The following is a 19,231-nucleotide window of genomic DNA, read 5'->3' on the forward strand; positions in this document are numbered from 1 at the left end:
GCTGCAAGGGGTTGGTAGGAGGCTCATGGTCCTGGGCATGACCTGAAACTGCACCCTGCCGGGAGTGGGTGGTCTGGTGGGGCTCTCAGTGGTGTGGGAGCCCCCAGGAAATGCCAGGCCAGTTATTACCCCAGTGAAAGTCAGGTCGGGGTGCCTTAACCCCTAACTCTCACCAGCACTGGGTGGGTTACCCATGCGTATGTTGGAGGGCCCAGATGGGCCAGTGTTGTGAGGGGCCCAGAGAGGGCGGACCCCGAGAGTGGGAGTGATGTGGGCGTGGTGCTGCGGTTGCCCCCGAGAGGACAGGGAGTAGTGGCACGGTGAGGCCCAGTGACAGAGTGAGCGGCTAGAGAGACCCAGCCTGAAGGGGAGAGTACCCTCAACTGGCCCAAGCTGGGGCCAGGACTACAGTAGTCAAAAGGGCCGGGGGCCCACCGCGAGGGACGCCCAAGAGCCGGGGGCCTGGGGTCCCGACTGGCCTTGACGTGGGCCAGGGCAGGAGGCTGAAGGTTCCGGGGGAACCACACCCGAGAGGGGAAGATAGCTTCGGGGGGGCGAGGTAGCCCGGATGAAGACGGAGTGGCTGCCTGATAGGAAGGATCAGAGAGGGGTCCTGTTAGGATGATTCTGGGGCCTAGCGTGGGGCAGTGATTAGGAACACCATGATGCCATCTGCGAAGCTTGGGCTGCAGTATTAGGGGAGGTCGGAGCCGCAGAGTGCCCTTTGGCATTGGGGCATTACAATGGGCAGCCTCCCGCTTAATTGACATCGATATATGAATCAATTATCATCAAAGGCGTGGCGGGCGAGATAAGCAGGCAGTTGCCCAGAGACAGGCAGGCGGGCCACGAAGAGCTCGGCCTTGAGTAGGCCCCCTGTCACGGTGACAGGCGGGCGGGCCACAGAGTTCGGCCCCAGGAGGCCCCCTGTCACAGCCAGCACAACAAAATTGATGTTGGATGATCATTGCCTCAATACTTGTGCTGCTTGCTTGTAGGAGGATGCTAACATTGGTGCATCTGTCTTCCCACTGAATTTGCAGGATCTTCTCCAGGCAGTGTTGATGCTACTTTTCCAACAAGTTTAGCTATCTCCTATACACTGCCCATACCTCAGGTCCATACAGCAAGGTGAGGCTCATGACTGTTTGATAAACTAATGACTTGGTTTTGAACAATCTTTGAGTATCTGTTTCTTCAGGCGTGCAAAGGCTGCATTGGCACTTCTCAGGCAATGTTGGATTTCTTCCTCAACATCAGCCTTCTGTGAGAGATGGCTTCCAAGGTATGGGAAATACTCAAGTCTCTGGAGTCTCACTGTGGATCTGGATTACTGGAGCTGGGGACAGTTCATTAGGAGCTCATTGGTGGAGGACCTTAATTGGAAGAGGACCATTTTCTTGTATGCCTCAGTAAATATGTCAATGATTGCCCAAAGGTCTGCTTCTGAGTGAGCACACATACTATAGCATCATCAGTATACTGGAGCTCAGTCACTGAGGTTGAGGTGGTCTTGGTTTTGGCTTGGGATTGGCTGAGGTTAAACAGCTTACCATCCATTTGGCAGTTTAGCTCCCCTCTGGCTGGGAGCTTGTTGGTGGTCAGATGTAGCATCACGGCAAGGAATATTGAGAAGAGTGTTGGAGTAATAATGCAACCTTGCTTATCTTCAAAAGGCTCTGTGACAGATCCATTACTGAGAACCACCACTCACATACCACCCTGGAGCAGGGGGAGAATGATGACAAATTTCAGTGGGCATACATACTTCCTCCACAACACTTATCAGCTGATAGAGTTGAAAGCTTTTGAGAGGTCAAAGAAGGCCATGTAGAGAGCCTTATGTTGTTCCTGGCATTTGTCCTGCACCTAACAAGCTGTGAAGATCATGACGGTTGTGCCTCTTGGTACCCTAAACCCACACTTAGATATTGGGCGGAACTCTTCAGCAAGTGGAAGGAGATGGTTTAGGAGAGCTCTCACAATAAACTTTCCTGTGGCAGACAGCAAGGTGATTCCTCTGTAGTTTCCACAGTTGGACTTGCCTCCTTTCTTGAAGATTGTAACAATCACGGTGTCCCTGAGGTCATCTGAGACTTCCTCATCATTCCTCCCTGTTTGAAGATTTCAGCAGGGATTCTGTTCACTCCAGATTCCTCATTGTTCTTCATCTGCTTGATGGCTGTCCTCACCTCATCAAGGATTGGAGGGATTCCAAGATCATCTCTAACTGGGTGTTGCAGGATGGAATTGAAAATACTCTCATCAACAACAGAGTCTTGATTGAGAAGGTCTCAAAATGCTCCTTCTAGCAGGTATTGATGGCTCCAGTTAATCATGTCTTAAGTGTAATGTGTCAATGGCCTTAGATTAAGTGATAGGGACAGATGGACTTGGAGCAAGAACCCCTATTGACTGAAACACGGAATGGTCTTTACATGCATCTCAGTGATAAGTGGGATTTCCTATGTGGCCAAGTTTGAGGACATGTAGTTTCCTTTGGAAGAAGCAACTGGACGCTGGGAAAAATCAGTAGGGATAAGGCATCTTCAGCAAAAGTGACTTGTTTCGAAAATGGTAGTGCTAAAGTGATACTGTAGCCATGATGGTCCAGGAGATATGTGAAAGGCAAGAAATATGTGGATGATATCTTTTATTGGATCAATTGCATGGTTGGTATAGACTTAGACAAACTTTTAGGTATCTCTGTAGAGTACTGCGATACCCCAAAACATGTTTAAGTCTATCCCAACCAAACAGTTGGTCTAATCAAAGATATCATCCATAAATGTCTTGACTTTTTGTGAAGATGATACTTCTAGATTGTATTCACGTGTAACAGCACTATTTCATACCAACTATTTTGTTGAACTGTTAAGATAGTTATGTAAACTACATAAAGCCCTCTCTACAATATATCAAGCAGGTAAGGTTCATATAGTGATACAAAATGCAACATATGAACAATGTGCCTGGAGTATGGCAGGTGTGGCTGACCCTTTAAGAAATTAAAAATCTCAGAATTACTGTTGTACTAATTGAGGTGCCTGTATTAATAAACAAACAGGAAAAACCCCAAGAATGAAATGATCACAAACTCATAGCTACAGGTCTGTGTGTGCTAATATAGGTACACAAGTAATATAGTCTACAAGAGAAAATCATCACTAGTTGTACCAAAGATCTCCTAGCTACAGAAGTAATCAGCCAAAGAAACACTCCTGCACGTGCATTTATTTTTTAATTCAATTACTAAAATAAATACAGCTACATTTGTTTCAGTGTGCACAGTTCCAGAAATAAGTGTAACTGAGTATGAATTTATCTGGAAGACTGAACTCTGCAGGTGCTTTTTTTGCTATGGAAAATGAATGTAGTACTCAAGGAATTTTTATTTCTCAAATTATTTTCTCATTTAGCTAAGCCCACATGACTGGTTAACCACAGAATATTCCATATTAAAAAAGCCATCCATAATTATACACAAAATGTATAAATAAGCAAACTAAATTCCACAACATTTTCTACTTTGGGGGGAAAAATGAGTGCCAGTAGTTTCAGAGCAAGCATCAAACGGTGCATCCCACAAAATAAGTTTGCATAAAAAGTGTAGCCACCTGGAAATACACGTTTAAAATTGACACATTAAATCTTGACAATAGCATAACTGCCCTAGTGCTATTTTACACACTCCTCCCCTTTTTTATAAATAGTTAATAGTACTAAATGTATACTGACTTATAGCTAAATGCACTGTACCTGTCTATCAGTGGTGACATTTCATGCGTTTCCAGTGGAAAGATTAATTAAATGTTAAAGGATACTTTTAATAACTCCATTTTTTCCATCTGTCTTCCCTACATTTATTGGGTGAATCAAAGCCAAAGATGGTAATTCATTTCTAAATTTACCATCTCTATTACTCTGGTTTGACCACACCTCCCTTCATTAGGTTTCCTTCATTAATCGTGGAAATTCAGAGTCACCAGTATCACAGTTAGGACCCATGTTCTTATTGTAAGTTACCTGTTAAATGCAAACAAATAGACAATTTCTGTCCAGGGAGCTGATCAGTTGTATTTGCTGGCCTCACTTGGCAAAGCTCTCTCAATGTTTTTATTGACATGATGGTATCAAGGTATGTCTTTGCTGCTCTGTTTCTATGAAGCTAAATGTAATTGTTGTGTATGACTGATCTCAACGTTTTCCTTACTCACCATCCTACTGAGTTAAAAAACTGTCACATGTGGAATGCCCTCTCTCTACCAAATGACTTGTGAGATTATTTTACTTACACAGCTGTCTATCTTCATTCACTTTATCTTCATATGCTTTTTATATCAGGTTATTTGTTTCCTTAGACATATAGCTGTCTTTCTCACTCAATGTTCTGCCAGGTTTGCCTTCTGAGAATGAATTGCTCATCTGTCAACATCTATCACTTTTTTAGATTTTGTCATTGGGAGGGTTCCTGTTCCCCACCACTCCCATACACTGGATATACCTAAACTGGTTAGGCTTAAATACTCTTATCAGAATGCTATAGTTTACTTTTGGGACATAGGAACATAGAATTGTTAAGGCCATATTGTGCCTCTAAATTCAGTCCCCAGCTATCGAGTCCCCCTGCATTTGTGAGATTCTAAAGGTCCAAATTTACTTACATTTTATCTTTATATTGCAAATTAAATATCAAATATTTGTCAAGCCATAATACATTCTGAACTAATGTTAAGTATTTAAAGTGAGCAAATCCATCCAGGTAGAATTCACTTAAATGTCTATGAAGTTTGGTTCCCCCCCACTCCCAAGAAAGTAATGCAAAGGAATCTTTACAATGCCTGCTCTCCAAAATAAACTGTCTGATCTTTAAATTCTGCCACTTAGAAGACTGGATAACTCATCTCCCATCTTAGACCTGATCCAGAACCCTCTAACATCAAAAGGAACATTCCCATTAACTACAGTGGAATTTGGATCAGGTCCTTGCATCTTTCTGTTTTTGAAGTCTCCCATTTTATGATGTTTAGGTAGGTTAATCTTGCCCATTATTTAATTTCTCTAATTTATAAGTGATAATTTATTATATAATAGCCTTTGAATTATTTAATGTAATTTAACTGAAGCCAGCTTCTCTCCCTCTGTGATGTTAAACTGAGGTGGAAAGAAGACTGTGTTCTGTTTCTTTCACAATCTACAGGTACTAGGGATCTGTTTATAACATTGTACTTAAAATAAATCATGTTACTTAAAAAGTTTATATTGATTATTATATCCCTGTAGTTCTCAACATTTTCAGACACAGTGAATCCCTTGTTAGACTCAAGGCACCCCTCAGAAAATGCCAACTCTTAATTTTCATTTGTTTCTAGACTACAGAAATAGAGCAGTTGTCTTGCTACAAAGAACTCAGAAAGACCACAGCAGATTACAGAATATTTCTGATACTATGGAATCCTATTTGAAATTTCTGGGTTTATCTTGTGAATCACGTATTAGTAAACCTAACAACACTAATATTGAATAGCACCCCACAGCACCCTCCAAAAATCTTGCAATACCCCTCTGAAGTGTTTGTCAGAACAATGAAGAATAACACCTGCATATTTTCTAAATGATCCTCTATCTAATAATATTCAGTATTTGGGTTTGGGAGCCTGCCTATAGGAATCAAAGAGATTCTGATTTTTATGCTTTGGCAAATATAGAGGAGCTTTGAAATAGAGCTTAGAGACTGTTTACTGAGTTTGATGAAGCCTATCTGATCTCTGCTAAAAGCTCTAGAGTTGATATCAGCAGAGGACATGCAATAAGATGTGCCGAAAAGATATGAATGATGCCTACTATGTTTATTTCTTTAGTGACCCCTTCACAAAGAGATGTTATCTCTAAAGTGAAGTAGATAAGGAAGGTTGATTTGCAATGATTAAGGATATATTTATTTCCTAACACTACAAAACCTACTCAATCATTTTATCAAAGATGCATACAGAATCTATGGAAATTGAGCTGGTTTTCTTCTTCTCTACCCCATATTGAAGATTTAGACTAGTATAAAAGCATTTTTTTTCCACTGTGAGAAACAAAATAATTCAGATCATATATAATGCAGAAAATGAGATGAAGGACTCTCTTTTCTTCCTCCATCTCTGTCTTTCGCCCTGGATTCGCACATGGTGCTGGAAATCCACAGAAAGTGTTGCAAGACACTGGTCACAGCTACATGAGATGTTTACTAATTAGCTCTGCAGTAAATGACTCGGGTGCTACACGTGCACCCCTATTATGGCCTAGGAAACTAATAAATTCTGCAGCAGAGTAGTACTTGTAAGTACTTATAAATACATGTACTTGTAAATACAAATACAGGCGTGCTTCAGTGTGGGGGCTGCCTGCTAGCTAGCCCCATGGTGAAGCACTCTCATGCCCCAGGCAGCCCTTCTGCACACTAACCCTTCTGCACACTAACCCTGATCAGAACAGCCCCAGACTGGCAGGCTGATCCCCAGGGCCCCCTACCAGCTAGGCCTGCTTTGACTGGGCTCCATGTGCTGCACATGAACTAACTCCGGAGCTGATTGATCTAGAGTTAATTATTCCCAGGCACACATTCAAATGGTGGTGTGCCCAAGAGCAACAAACTCTGGGGCAATAAGCTCCGGTGTTTATTCATGTTCACTAATTGCACGTGTAGATGCACCTACTGACTATCATTCTTTTCCTTTCTATTCTGGTCATACCCAGGATCTGTTGAAATCTTAACCATTTGCATGAATCAGAGAGAGGAGACCAAATCAAACACTGAGCTTGAATACACACAAACATGGAGTGAAGGAGGAAAAGTGTTCAACACCGACATATGGAAAATTAATTATCCAGTGTTGGCCACCTCAAGCATTGGTTGAGATTAATTAGTACTTTGGTATTTAGACACTGTTTATTTTTTTTCCTTTGATTTTTTTGGAAGAATTTCCATAAATTATTTTACAGTACAGTACAGATATTATTTTAAACACATTTTGTAGTGCTTTTTTTTTGCAAATAATATTGTTAGAACATAAAGAAACTAAGAGCCCAAAACTCAGCACCTGGGACTGCTAAGCAGCTGAAAAGCACTGCAGGGCAGGGGAATCCTAACAGCTTTTTGGGTTGAGCAGGAAACCCTGGGCACATCTCCAAGGGCATTGGGCAGGTGATTGGAAGTGGCAGGCCTACACATTATTATATGAATTATTAAAAAATGGAGAATTCACAATATGTGATAAGCAGTGTGGGAGCAAGAGCACTGGACTACCAGGAAAAAAGAAAATATGATACAAAGTACAGTATGTCTATTCCAAAATTCCCAGATATAAAGGAGCATGTAGATCCAGGATTTACTAAAGGGGGAACTGGCATACTGCTTCTCAGACCATGGGGATGGATGGGCATAAGGGATGGCTAGAGTACCCCAAGCTGGCATGGGACACCAGGTGGACATGCATGGAGCATCTGCATGAAGTGGGGAAGGATGCACCCAGCAATACTGTTGCTGCTGTCCCAAGATGACCTGGGAGTTAGGGAATGGGGATGGAGCCCTAGAGCTGCTCCTGCCCTACTTGAGCAACAGCCTGCCTTGAGCTGTTGTGTGGACTGCCAAGTTCATCATGCAGCAACAGCAATTGTGCGTAGGTTTGTCCTTTCCCTCCTTCCCCCCTGACTTCCCCCACCACCCAGGTGTCCCCCATTGGCAAGGAGTGAGTGGGTGCTGGAAGGAGAAACCCATGCACTACCACTATAGCCTCCACTGTAAGGGCTGTTTCAAAGAGAGGGGCTAAGGTTTCCTAGGCAGTCATCAGACTGCTGGGAGGAAAAACAGAAAGGAAAATCAGATCCTCAGATGCTGGTATTGGCTCTTCCAGCTACATCTTGTCCTAAAGATTTCCCCTTATTCAGGGAAACAAAAAGTTACTTTTAATAGTACTGTTGCCCTCCTCCCTCTCTTCCCCATCCTCCCTTCCCTTTCTCTCTCTTTTCCTATGCAGTATGCAACTAGCCATGAGCAGAGAATCTGCCCCTTCATGCCAAGTAAAGATGCTGTAAATATCACCAGAACAAAGTTAGAGAAGAGATGCACTTCACTCACATGAAGAGTCCCTTTGATGTCAATGAGACTCTGTGTGTGAGCAACATTACAGATCAGACTCTTTAAGAGATGATAAAAGGAATATGCCTGAATCTCATCTATATTGCTGACTGAACTCTGTGTTCAGCCACACAAACTAACACTTTGCTCTTTCTTGATGCATATCAATGTTAGGGTAAAAAAATGTGGCCCCATTATCACAGAGAACCTTCAAATTTGATCATACTTCAGAAACCCATCCACCCAACTATAAAGCACACTTATGTTGCCATTACTCAGAATCCATTAGTATAGGATATTTGAGGCCATTTAATTTTTCTAGATTTTGGCAATAAGCTGTTTTTTTTTGTTTCCAAGCCCAGAGAGAAAAAACAAAGTATTGCTGTATTATGGATTACAAGAGATGTTTAAAGCAGCATTATTGATTAGTGCAACTAAAGTCCACATGTACATAAAGTTGACATAATAAAACATGAAAATGAATGAAAGAGCCAGTGATGTCCCACACTACTTAGCTAACAAGTTTGTTGACTTGTAGAATGATTTATGGCAGAAGGTACTAGCAAACTTAATAATGTTGCATAAAAATGAGATCAACTCATGGATTACTCCATTACTGGACTAATCCATTACATGGATTCCAACGTTACTCCATTAAATATTTCAGACTGCAACCTGCTTCTAAGCATATTAAATACTCTAATGTTACTGTTGTTTATGTGAATGTAACAGAGTTTACAATGAAAACCTCTGTAGTGACATGACATAACATCATTGCATTGTACATTATTAACACTTACATCAAGGAAAGTAATTATTCTCCTCTATTCTGCACTGGTGAGGCCACATCTGAAGTACTGTGTCTCGTTTTGCGTCCCCTCATTATAGAAAGGATGCGGACAAGTTGGGGAGAGTGCAGTAGAGGGCAATGAAAATGATTTGGGGGATGGGACACATGATTTCTGTGAAGGGAGAACTGAGTTTATTTAGTATGCAGAAGAGAAGAATAAAGGTGGAGTTGATAGCAGCCTCTGAAGGGTGGTTCCAAAGACAATGGAGCTAAACTGTGCTAAGTGGGCAGAACAAGGAGCAATGGTGTCAAGTTGCAATAAGGGATGTTTAGGTTGGATATTAGGACAAACTTTCTAACTAGAAGGGTGGTGAAGCACTGGAATAGGTTACCTACAAAGGTGGTGGAGTCTCCATCCTTGGAGGCTTTTAAGGCTTGCCTCAACAAAGCCTTGGCTGGGATGATCTACTTGGGGCTGGTCCTGCAGGGGGCTAGACTAGATGGCCTCCTGAGGTCCCATCCAACCCTATTTTCTATGATTCTATGACTTCTTTCCAATTGAAACAAACACTCTTCTTGCATGCTCTAGAACAGGGATGGGCAAAATAGAGTCCACCAACTGACTGGATCTGGCCCACAGCTGCCCCTGCAGCAGTCTGCATGCTGAGCCCCACCCATAACCTTTGGGGCAGCCTGAACCATGCTCCGATCCGCGCTCACTGGCCCATGCCCCAACCAGTGCATGCAGCTTCTGGTGGGAGCCACTCAGCTGAAGCTTCCCCCCTGCCTGCCAGCCCAGAGTGGTGCAGCAGGTACAGGAGCAGAAGGATGAGTAGCCACCTGTGGGTGGGTGGAGCAGGTGGAAGGCAGCTGGGAGCTTCAGCCAGAGCCCTGTGCATTAGGGCAGGAACTACCCAACTAAAGTTCATGCCCCTACCCCCACCAAGAGTGGCACATCAGGGGTGAAAGCAGGAGCCACAGCTGTAGGCAAGGGGGGCAGAACAGCCCCACCAGCCTAGGCTCCGCCAGTGTGAACACCTTCTTGCAGAGTTGCTTCCAGTGTGGCTACAGCTAGCCAGGTGCTGCTCTGCTCCCCTTGCTCCCAGCAACAGCTCCTCCTCCCACTCCTGCACTTGCTGCGCTCTTCTGGACGGGCGGGAAGAAAGCTTCAGTCATGTGGCTCCTGTTGGAGTCAAGGGGAGCACAGCTTATGGATTTATATAATCTTACATATATAACTTGATAAGCACCTATTTTATGCTCAGCTGTTTATATGTATGTGTGTGTGTATGTGGGCATGTGTGTGTGGCTGGATGTACATATGTGTGTACATGTGTGTGGGTGCATGTGTGCAGAGCCATCCCTAGGGGGTTGCAAATCAGGGCGACTGCCCCGGGCCCCACACTTTGGGTGGGCCTGTGGAGTGGGGTGGAGCAGCAGTGGTGCAGAGTTGGGTGCACAGCTACCCATTCCCCCTGCTGCTGATGGCAGTGTTAGCTTCTTCAGGTACAGGGCCCATGGGACTGGAGCGGGGGCGGGGCCCTGCATGGGCTGATTTGCCCTGGGCATCGCACCCCGCTTGGGTCAGCTCTGCACGTGAGTATGGGTGTGAGTGTGTGCATGTGTGTATGCATGCACATGTGTGTGCATGTACATGTGCATGCATCTGTGTACACATGTGCGTGTGTGTATTCATAATAAATAATTATCCCCCTCACCCTCTCCCCTCCAATTCTTCAAGACCAAATTTCCAACCTAGAGCTTGGAAAAGTAGCCCATTTATGTTGATAAAAGCATGGAGATTATATTTCCTTGGGCTCCAAATGTCACAGAACATCTGTCTATATATAACTTTATACAAAAAAGCAATACCATTTAAGTTACACACATGAATGTTCATAGGCCTTGACCCTTAAGGGGGGATGCAAACATCATAAAATACCCAAAAGAACTAGGATTAGAAATACCATAATAAAATATTTGCCAAATGGTATTTGGTTTCTTTACCTCTAGTCATGCTACCAGCACCATGGAAGCAGTGCATCTTATCAGACTTTGGCACTTTTCTTTCTGGTTCTGGTTAGAACAAGGAAAATGTAGCAGAACACAAGATAAAATTATAAAAATATGTTATAACATGAAATATATTTTTATTCAGATTCAGTTTGCAATTTAGCTATAAGCAGTGCTAGTTCTCACATGTTATAGGATTTTCTATAACATCCATTATTTTAGGGTGAAATATTTTAAAAAGTATTTAAACCTGGTCTGACTGAAGTCAAGGAGTATCTGACATAAATATCTTGCAAGGTCATAGGATCATAGGAAAGTAGGGCTGGGAGAGATCTCACGCGGTCATCTAATTCAAGTCCCTGTTCAAGGCAGGATCATTCTTAACTAAGCGACTCCTGTCATGTATCTGTCTAATCACTTCTTGAAAATGTCCAGGGATAGAGATTCCACAACTTATCTAGGTAACTTGTTTCAATGAGCAACATAAAGTCTTTTAATTCAGTGGGACACAAGGAACTTTGAAGGACTAAACTAATGCTATTCCAAATGCTAATCTATCCTATACTGTCCTATGCTATTCCAACTATCAGTTTGCCAATTCTTAGTATGAGGTTAATTACCTTGAAATTGAACTATGAGAAATATAATCTTAAAAGGAAGGGTGTAAGTATTCACAAATGCTGTTATGAATGTCAATCACTGAGTGCTTTTCTATGTCACTCCATAAAAAATGTGTTGTCTCATCTATTATCTACAAGTTTTAGACTTCTCTGTGTCACTGTATCTCTGAGTGCCTTCCACTTAAAATAGAAATACTATCAAGGAGAAGTTCTAAAGATCAAGATGTTGGTTTCATACACCTCACACTGTGAGTATACAATTCACACTAATGTATTGGTAATAATAAGGAGCCATGTCCTGCTTGATTCTTATACAGGTAGGAGGAAGAGGACAGAAACCCTAAGTACTTTCTTCCAAACAGAGATAATTTAATTAAAACCTAGGCAAAACTGCAGCTTGATAGGGTTTTCTCCATTGATAGTTCCTTGAGGTGCATAATCCAAAAAAAGAACCATCCAAGAGGCATAGGCATCTCTCTGCCTCCTCCTCTTCAAATATGCTATGGGAATCTACTACCTATGTGTCAAATGGAAGCTACCCCTCAGAAGAGCGATGGAGGGAACTCCAACATTCTGGTTCTCACTGTCTACACTGTGGTAGCACATAAAGGTCCTAGTCATGGACCCAGACTTCATTGTGTTAAATGCCTTATAAACACAGAACAAAAAAGACATCTCGTGACCCCAAAATTTTAGCCTAAGTAACATCCTTGAGAAGACGTGACTCAAACCAAACCTTGCTTTTCTTTTATAGATCGTATTTTGAGATTATATAAAGTTAATTTTGTGCAGGCAACATGCATAATAACAAATTTGTCTGTTTAAATATACCCAATTACTTAAATCAGCATTTCTGTTTTCATTCTTCTACAATAGCAAAAAGCAGTGAACAGCATTAATATAAGCATTAGATTCTCATTACCCTGTAGCGCGCCGTAAACAGATATATCACAGTTTAATCCATCAAGTTATGTACTTTATATTAATCAGTGATTTTAATGCTTAAAAATTACAGGACTGTAAGGCTGAAGACTTTCAAAAATATTCTGGAAAATTAACATTTACTCTTTTAATGTTATAATATTTTAACCTTTATAATAACTATATAATGTAATAAGTTCAACACAAAATTAAAACTAATAAAGCACATACCATAAAATCAGAGCATTATAGCAATGGGGTTGGAAGTGTAAATAATTTAATTTCCATTTGTTTCTAATGCAAATAAATGCACAGGCACATTAGCAGAAAGATACCTATCCATTCTATCCCACCTAAAAAATTCTGATCTTCTTCTTAGTCCAAGTGTGAGCGTTTGTCAACAAAATAAAAATCATGTAATTCTTTTAGTCCTGCAAGCAGAGAGTTCAATGCAAGTAATCCAAAAAGCCCATTCTTAAATAAACTTTCAAAGGTTCAGCTGTAAAACTTGTCAATTAAGGTATTTACTGCATAGGTTAACAGGGGTGTCAAACTCACTTTGTGCCCGGGGTCAGATCCAGACCCTGGGCCTCCTTGTGGGATAAAAGGACTGGGGTACAAAGAAGCTGCCCCAGTGGCAGTAAATCCAGATCAGGACATGAAAAAGCTTTTGCAGCAGCAGCAGCTCTCGCTTTGGATCAGAGCACATAGTAGTGGCAGCACCAGCTCTTAAATAGAGCATGCAGCAGCAACAGCTCCCGCCCTGAGCTGGAGCACACATTGTGTGCTCCTCTGGAACAAAGCATGCAGTGGCAGCAGCTCCAGCTCTGACCCAGATCATGTGGTGCCAGTGGCAGTAGCTCACGGCAGTAGTGGCAGCTCCATCTCTGACCCAAAGCTTGGCTCTTGCCACAGAATCAGCTCCAGCTCTGGACCAGAGCATGCAGTGAGGGCCAGTGGCCAGGGAGGTAGGCCTCTGGCAGTGGCGAGTCGCAAAGTAGCCAGACTGGGGCTGTGTGAGCCGTCACTTGCCTTCCTGCTACTAATCACCATTCAGTGGCAGGCTATTCCTCCCAGCCATGTTGGTAGTCTAGTGGACTAGAGGGAGCAATTCCTTTGGCTGGATCTGGCCCATGGACCACATGTTTGACACTCCTGAATTAACTGGAATTACATATTGAAAAAGACATTCAACCTGAGGACACCTCTGATTTTTGTTTCCTACACAATTACATGATATTAAATGTCTCGCTCCTTGTTTCTGCCCTGCACACAAGTCAGTCGCCATGAGCTAAATTTTCAGAGCACTGTGCCAGGATTTAACCATGCAACTCCAATTAACATTAATGAGATCACTGCTAATCTCCATGGAGCACACTATAAGTATGCCTCCAAAGTGTTCATGGAATGAGCTGATCATATTTTTAGAAAGTGTGTATAACCATGTAACACAAAACATAAAAATGGTAACATTATTTCTTGTTAGTGACATTGTGTTTATGTTTATAATTGCTTTCATGTTGAAAATGGTCACCTATTCACTCATTTTAAAGGCATTTTCTTCAAGTTTTAATTTTTTTATTTTATCTAGGTCATAACCAGATGTGGGGAGGGAAAACAACCTCTCCTTTTTAAATTTGAGTTCAGGTACAATCAAAATCTTATAAATACTACTGACCTTCTTATTTCCACTTATTTTTTTTATCTTGGATGTTAGAAATCTCACAAAAAAATCAATAGATTTCTAAGGACCCTTGCATATATCCACTAAAAGTACTATGGGATCTGAGCCCTGATCCCAACAATCATGCCTCATGTCATGCCACATGTGCAAAGTAGGAGGCACAATTTTGGGATCAGGGATCAAATCCCCAATTCTTTTCTGGTCTGACAAATAAGGTGAGATATTGTGAGGGCCTCTGGCCAGTCAGGCTCAGCAGGGCAAAGCTCTTGAGCTTCCACATCTGACCTTCGTCCTGGGCTAATTCTGTGGCCCCAGTTCTCGGTAACTGGATTGGGTGCTTAGAGAGCCACTTAGCCCCTTTAAGCACACCTGCAGCCTCAGGCTGCAGGCACGCCTGGACGATAGCTTCACTCTGCCTGGACAAGCCTTGCACTCACTGCTATCTGGTTCCTGACTTAGCTTTGGCTTTTCCTAACCCTGTTCTTGGATCTTCCCTGGAACTCCATACTAGCTGTCTGATTCTCTTGGCTTCTGACCTCAGTTTGCACCCTGGACTACATCTCTCAGACCACACTCTCAGCTTTCCTAGAACCTGGTCCCATGCTCCTTGCTCCACTGATCCAGACACCAACCTGATGCCCCAGTAACTTGTACACCCACCTAGCTGACCTGGCTGACCTTTAAGACCTACATGCAGTGCCAGCTGCCTACATCCTAGTAAAACCCTCACAAATATCTCATAACAACAGATTCATTAAAATATTTCTGCTTCCATCTTGGAACAGAAACACCACAGATAAAGTGATATTTTGGTCTCGTTGAAAGTGGGGGGCGGGGGGGAGAGGGAAATGCGTTTGAGGAAACCCAAAGTTCTGCAGACTTTATATAAATATAAGTTTGGTTCTATGACCTGGAGAGTACATCTACATATGCAGTTAATGCTCAGAAAGCTTAACATGCAGTAAAATACTGCACAGTAAGTTTTCGTTGAGTGCACATCTACACATGCATCCATCAGGAGCAAATCTGCTCCCAATGGGAGCAGTTCAAGACAGGGATGCTCCTGCTTTGCTCTGTTACTATATGGCAACCAGGGGAGATCTAGACAACCTTGGGTGCCAGCTCTGGGCTGGCAGGGGGCACTGGTGTCAGGTCTGGGCTCCAGAGGGTAGAGGGAACTGTCCCGCCTCTGGAGAAGCTCCCTCCCACCCTGAACCCCTGCCCCTGGCAGCTGTATCCTTCCCAATCCCCACTCTGATTGTAGAGCTGGGCTGGGACAACGTCTGCTGCCCCCAGCAGCAGGTAGCTCCCAACCCCAGCTCCACAATAGGAGCCAGAGCTCAGACATTGCTCCCTGCCCCTGGCAACCAACAACCAATCATGGAGCTAGGGTGGGAAGCTGCCCATTACTGGGGCAGGGGGACATTATGCCCAAACAGGCTCTGATTTCAGAGTCTGCCCTGGAAGCAGGCAGCTCCTGATAAAGGGGTCAATGTCTCAGCCCCTGGCTCTGATCTTGGAGCCAGGGACCAGAGCTGTCTGCTGTGAAGGCAAAGGCACATTGTCTCCACCAGGACTCCATGATCGGAGTTGGCCCCGGCAGTAGGCAGCTCCTGGGGGAGGAGACTGTTCTCCTGCTCTGTGATGCCCGGGTATGTAACCATGTGCTACTGCACAGTAGCTGCAGGTATTTACACATAGTAGAAAAATGCTCATTAAGCTAATCTACTAAAATGGTGTGTTCCAGAGTACCATTACATAGTGATGCTTTACTGCACAGTACATTAGTCTACTGCACAGTAAAGCAGCTTGTGTAGACACACCCATAGAGTACCAAACCCAAGTCCAATAAAACAAAGTTGCTTCCAGCTACTTCTGTTCATGAGAAAAAGATTTAACATACCTTTATGTTGGATCTATGCTATGGAAGGATCCCCTAGGCTAATCATCCCCATACAGAATAAGCTATTGTACATCAAGAATCTTCAAGCAGTGGCACAAAACAGCTCTTGCAATACAACCCAGGTTTAATGCATCAATTAGAAGAAGTATCAGATGGATATTTAACGCTTGTTCTGGAGATGCTCAACAAAATGATAACAGATTATTTAATTTGTCCTTAATACATGACTGGGTTTGCTTATAGACAGTTTTATTTTTTTAACCCATAGCTTTTAGTGGGCAAAATTTCTGGCATCTACCAAAACAGGTCACCATGAACAGGATAATATGACAATCTGTTATCATTAGCTCTGTTGGAAAGGTTTTGAAGACACCAGAGAGAATTAAATGACCTGGAAAACTCAGTCTGTGGAAAAGTCTATTGTACTCATCTCCGTTATTTCCGCCTCTACGCATCACTGGAACTGTGGAACAACGTGATTTGCAGTGGCGACAAAGACAAAGGTCATTTTTCAGTTCTCCTTTTATCCAAAACAAATCATTTAAGGTTCCCAAATCACACCCCAAGAAAATTTCTAGTCCATTAGTGCATTTTTCCATGCATTCAATACGTTAATAAATTAAAACAGGGATAAAAAAAACTCATCAGGTCCCTCAGACTTGATGAGTGGTGCACGACCAGTCCACAGCTCAGATCATGTCCACAGACTGGCCCCCACACATTGCGAGTAACACTGAGGGCAGAGTCCATCGCTGGTGCCCACTGCATGCAGCATGTGGGCTCATCTGGGACATGTGGCCAACACTGCAGGTCAGATGATAGGAGTCTGAGTGCTGAATTTTTGACATGCTTGAATTAGAATCATCAATTTTCTCTAGAAAATTAGAGGCCTATTTATAAAGCAAGCAATCAGCGCTCATTTCTGTCCACCCTTATTAAGATTATGAGGACTTCATACTGCTAAAACAGTAATAGATGGCGTCTAACATATCTTATTTTAGGAACTATTTTTGATTAACATTGTAATTATTTTCCCTCAAAGTTTTCAATCAAGAGCAGTTTCAAAACAAAGGCAATCTCCTATTAATTACATTCCCCTGTGGGTTGCTTGATGAGGTACAGCTCATTAAAAGAACTTCAGGTGCTTTTAAAAGAACTGACATATGATATTTTCAAATATAAACTGATGGCTACGGAATCATTCTTTTAAAAATTTTCCATACAAATCCCTACTTTGCTGCTGCTGCTTGACATTTGTCCAGGCAATGTCTCTGATATACCAGACCCTATAGTGTTTGTTAGCTATTCTGATCCATTCTCTCTGCATCGCACCCATAAACCTGGCCAATCTATCTTAAGAGAAGTTTCCAGGGAGACAATGACAGTATCTGAGTAACAATGCTTATACCAAGTGCCCTGAGTCCTGCACTCATGTAGTGGGGTGGACTAGGTGACCCTAGAGGTCACCTCTAACTCTATGATTCTGGGAGTCCCCAAAACATATGGCTAGGGCAGGGGTCGGCAAAATGCATGGCCTGGCAGGCCGCATCCGGACCCCGGGATTCTATCTGGCCCGCGGGGCCCCTAAACATTTTAGAAAATTAATATTTATCTGCCCTAGGCTGCCTGTCATGCAGCCCTCGATGGCTTGCCAAAACTCAGTAAGCAGCCCCTGCTCAAAATAGTTGCCTGCCCCTGGGCTAGGAAAAGGCTATATAGCAAAAACATTAATGCATTGTGCAGCAGTAACCCTGAGTGAGAAGACAGTAGTGGGGCAAAGGCAGGAGACATAAAATAGTGCAGGCTTGAGTTTCCTGTACTTCACAAGTAGGAATGAGGTAAGTGCAGTGATTGAGAAACAGGGGTAACTAAAAGGTCTTTTTATAAGCCTGTTATTGACCTGTACCAAACACAGCTGCAGTTGTGGCCTGAAAAGTCTGCCAAGGTATAATCTTCCTTTATGTGAGTGGAATCAGAAGAAATATGCTTTTTGTTTCAATAATTAAAAACCATGTAAACACTTCTGTAAGTGGCAAATGTGAAATTTATTTTCAGGTGCTGAGGGAGAGATCTGTGGCTAAAACTCCATCATGAGAAAGCACCAAGAATTAAATCATAGTGTATAAGGTATCAGAAAAGAATTGAACTCCATTGCCTGGTATTAACATAAGGAAATGTAAAATGATGCAAACTTGAAGTTGAGGCTGACAATCTAAACACCCAGATAGCTAAGTCTGAAGGAGGTCAGTTTTAGATGTAATCCCCATGAATGATTTTATCTGTTTAATGGCAGAAATCGCATTCTCGATGCAAAGACTCCTGAATGTAAAGAGATGATTAGAAATGCCTGTGTTTTAGATCTCATCTGTAACCCAATCCCAAAACAATGAATTTAAAATGCTGCACAGTAATATTTGTGAACAACGATTTCTTTTTTTTTTTTTGTATTGATGCTATTAAACCTCTCCCACCAGCTGTACACTAATATTCAGAAGAAGAGAGATTTTTTTTGTACTGACTCTTGGAAATCCTGCCATTGGTGTAATGTATGGGAATGCAGTGATATTGGCAGTTCTCCAACTATAAAACCTCTTTTTCGGTGGGGGAATGAGGCTGAACCAAGTAGGTACAATTATGTACTTTTCATAACCTCAGGCTTGTCCTCTTTTTTGTATATATGTATTATCCTTCAATAAATCCACTCCTCTATTGGGGCAAATACACAGATGTCTCATTAAGGTAAACTGCCAATCTTTCAGCTGAAAGCTTTAATAAATTCAGTGGCAGATCAGGTGCAAGAAAATGAATGAAAGTGTGTTGTATTTAAAGTGACACTGTGAATATACTTGTTGGGTTCATCAGTTCTAATTCAGTTATGTCTTTTTGGAGTGCACTGTCTCATTTATTTCAATAGCTTTCTATTTTCTAATATGATTCTCAATTAGTTAGGTAGGCAGGTAAAACAGCTGACATTCCAGCAATGAACTATGCACTTCCAAACCTGTTTGCACAGGCACATGTTACACTTTAACAAGCTCTTTATCCCTAGCCTAGAACGCTGGTTTATTAATAGGTTAATATAAAGGCGCCTCTCAAAAATTAATTAAAGGTGTTTTGAACTACATGAACATAACTCATTCAGCCGCTAAATGATGAAGCACAACAGTTAGCGGGT

The 19,231-nt window shown here is 42.5% G+C and overlaps 1 protein-coding gene across 5 annotated transcripts in view; it reads right to left on the reverse strand.

Annotated features, from left to right (window-relative positions):
• CNTN5 (contactin 5) overlaps positions 1-19,231 on the reverse strand; it is a 1,172,720-nt gene that overhangs the window by 832,491 nt on the left and 320,998 nt on the right. The gene's annotated exons all lie outside the window — the stretch shown is intronic.

This window comes from Alligator mississippiensis, chromosome 1 (assembly GCF_030867095.1).
Source record: "Alligator mississippiensis isolate rAllMis1 chromosome 1, rAllMis1, whole genome shotgun sequence".
Lineage (NCBI taxonomy): Eukaryota > Metazoa > Chordata > Crocodylia > Alligatoridae > Alligator > Alligator mississippiensis.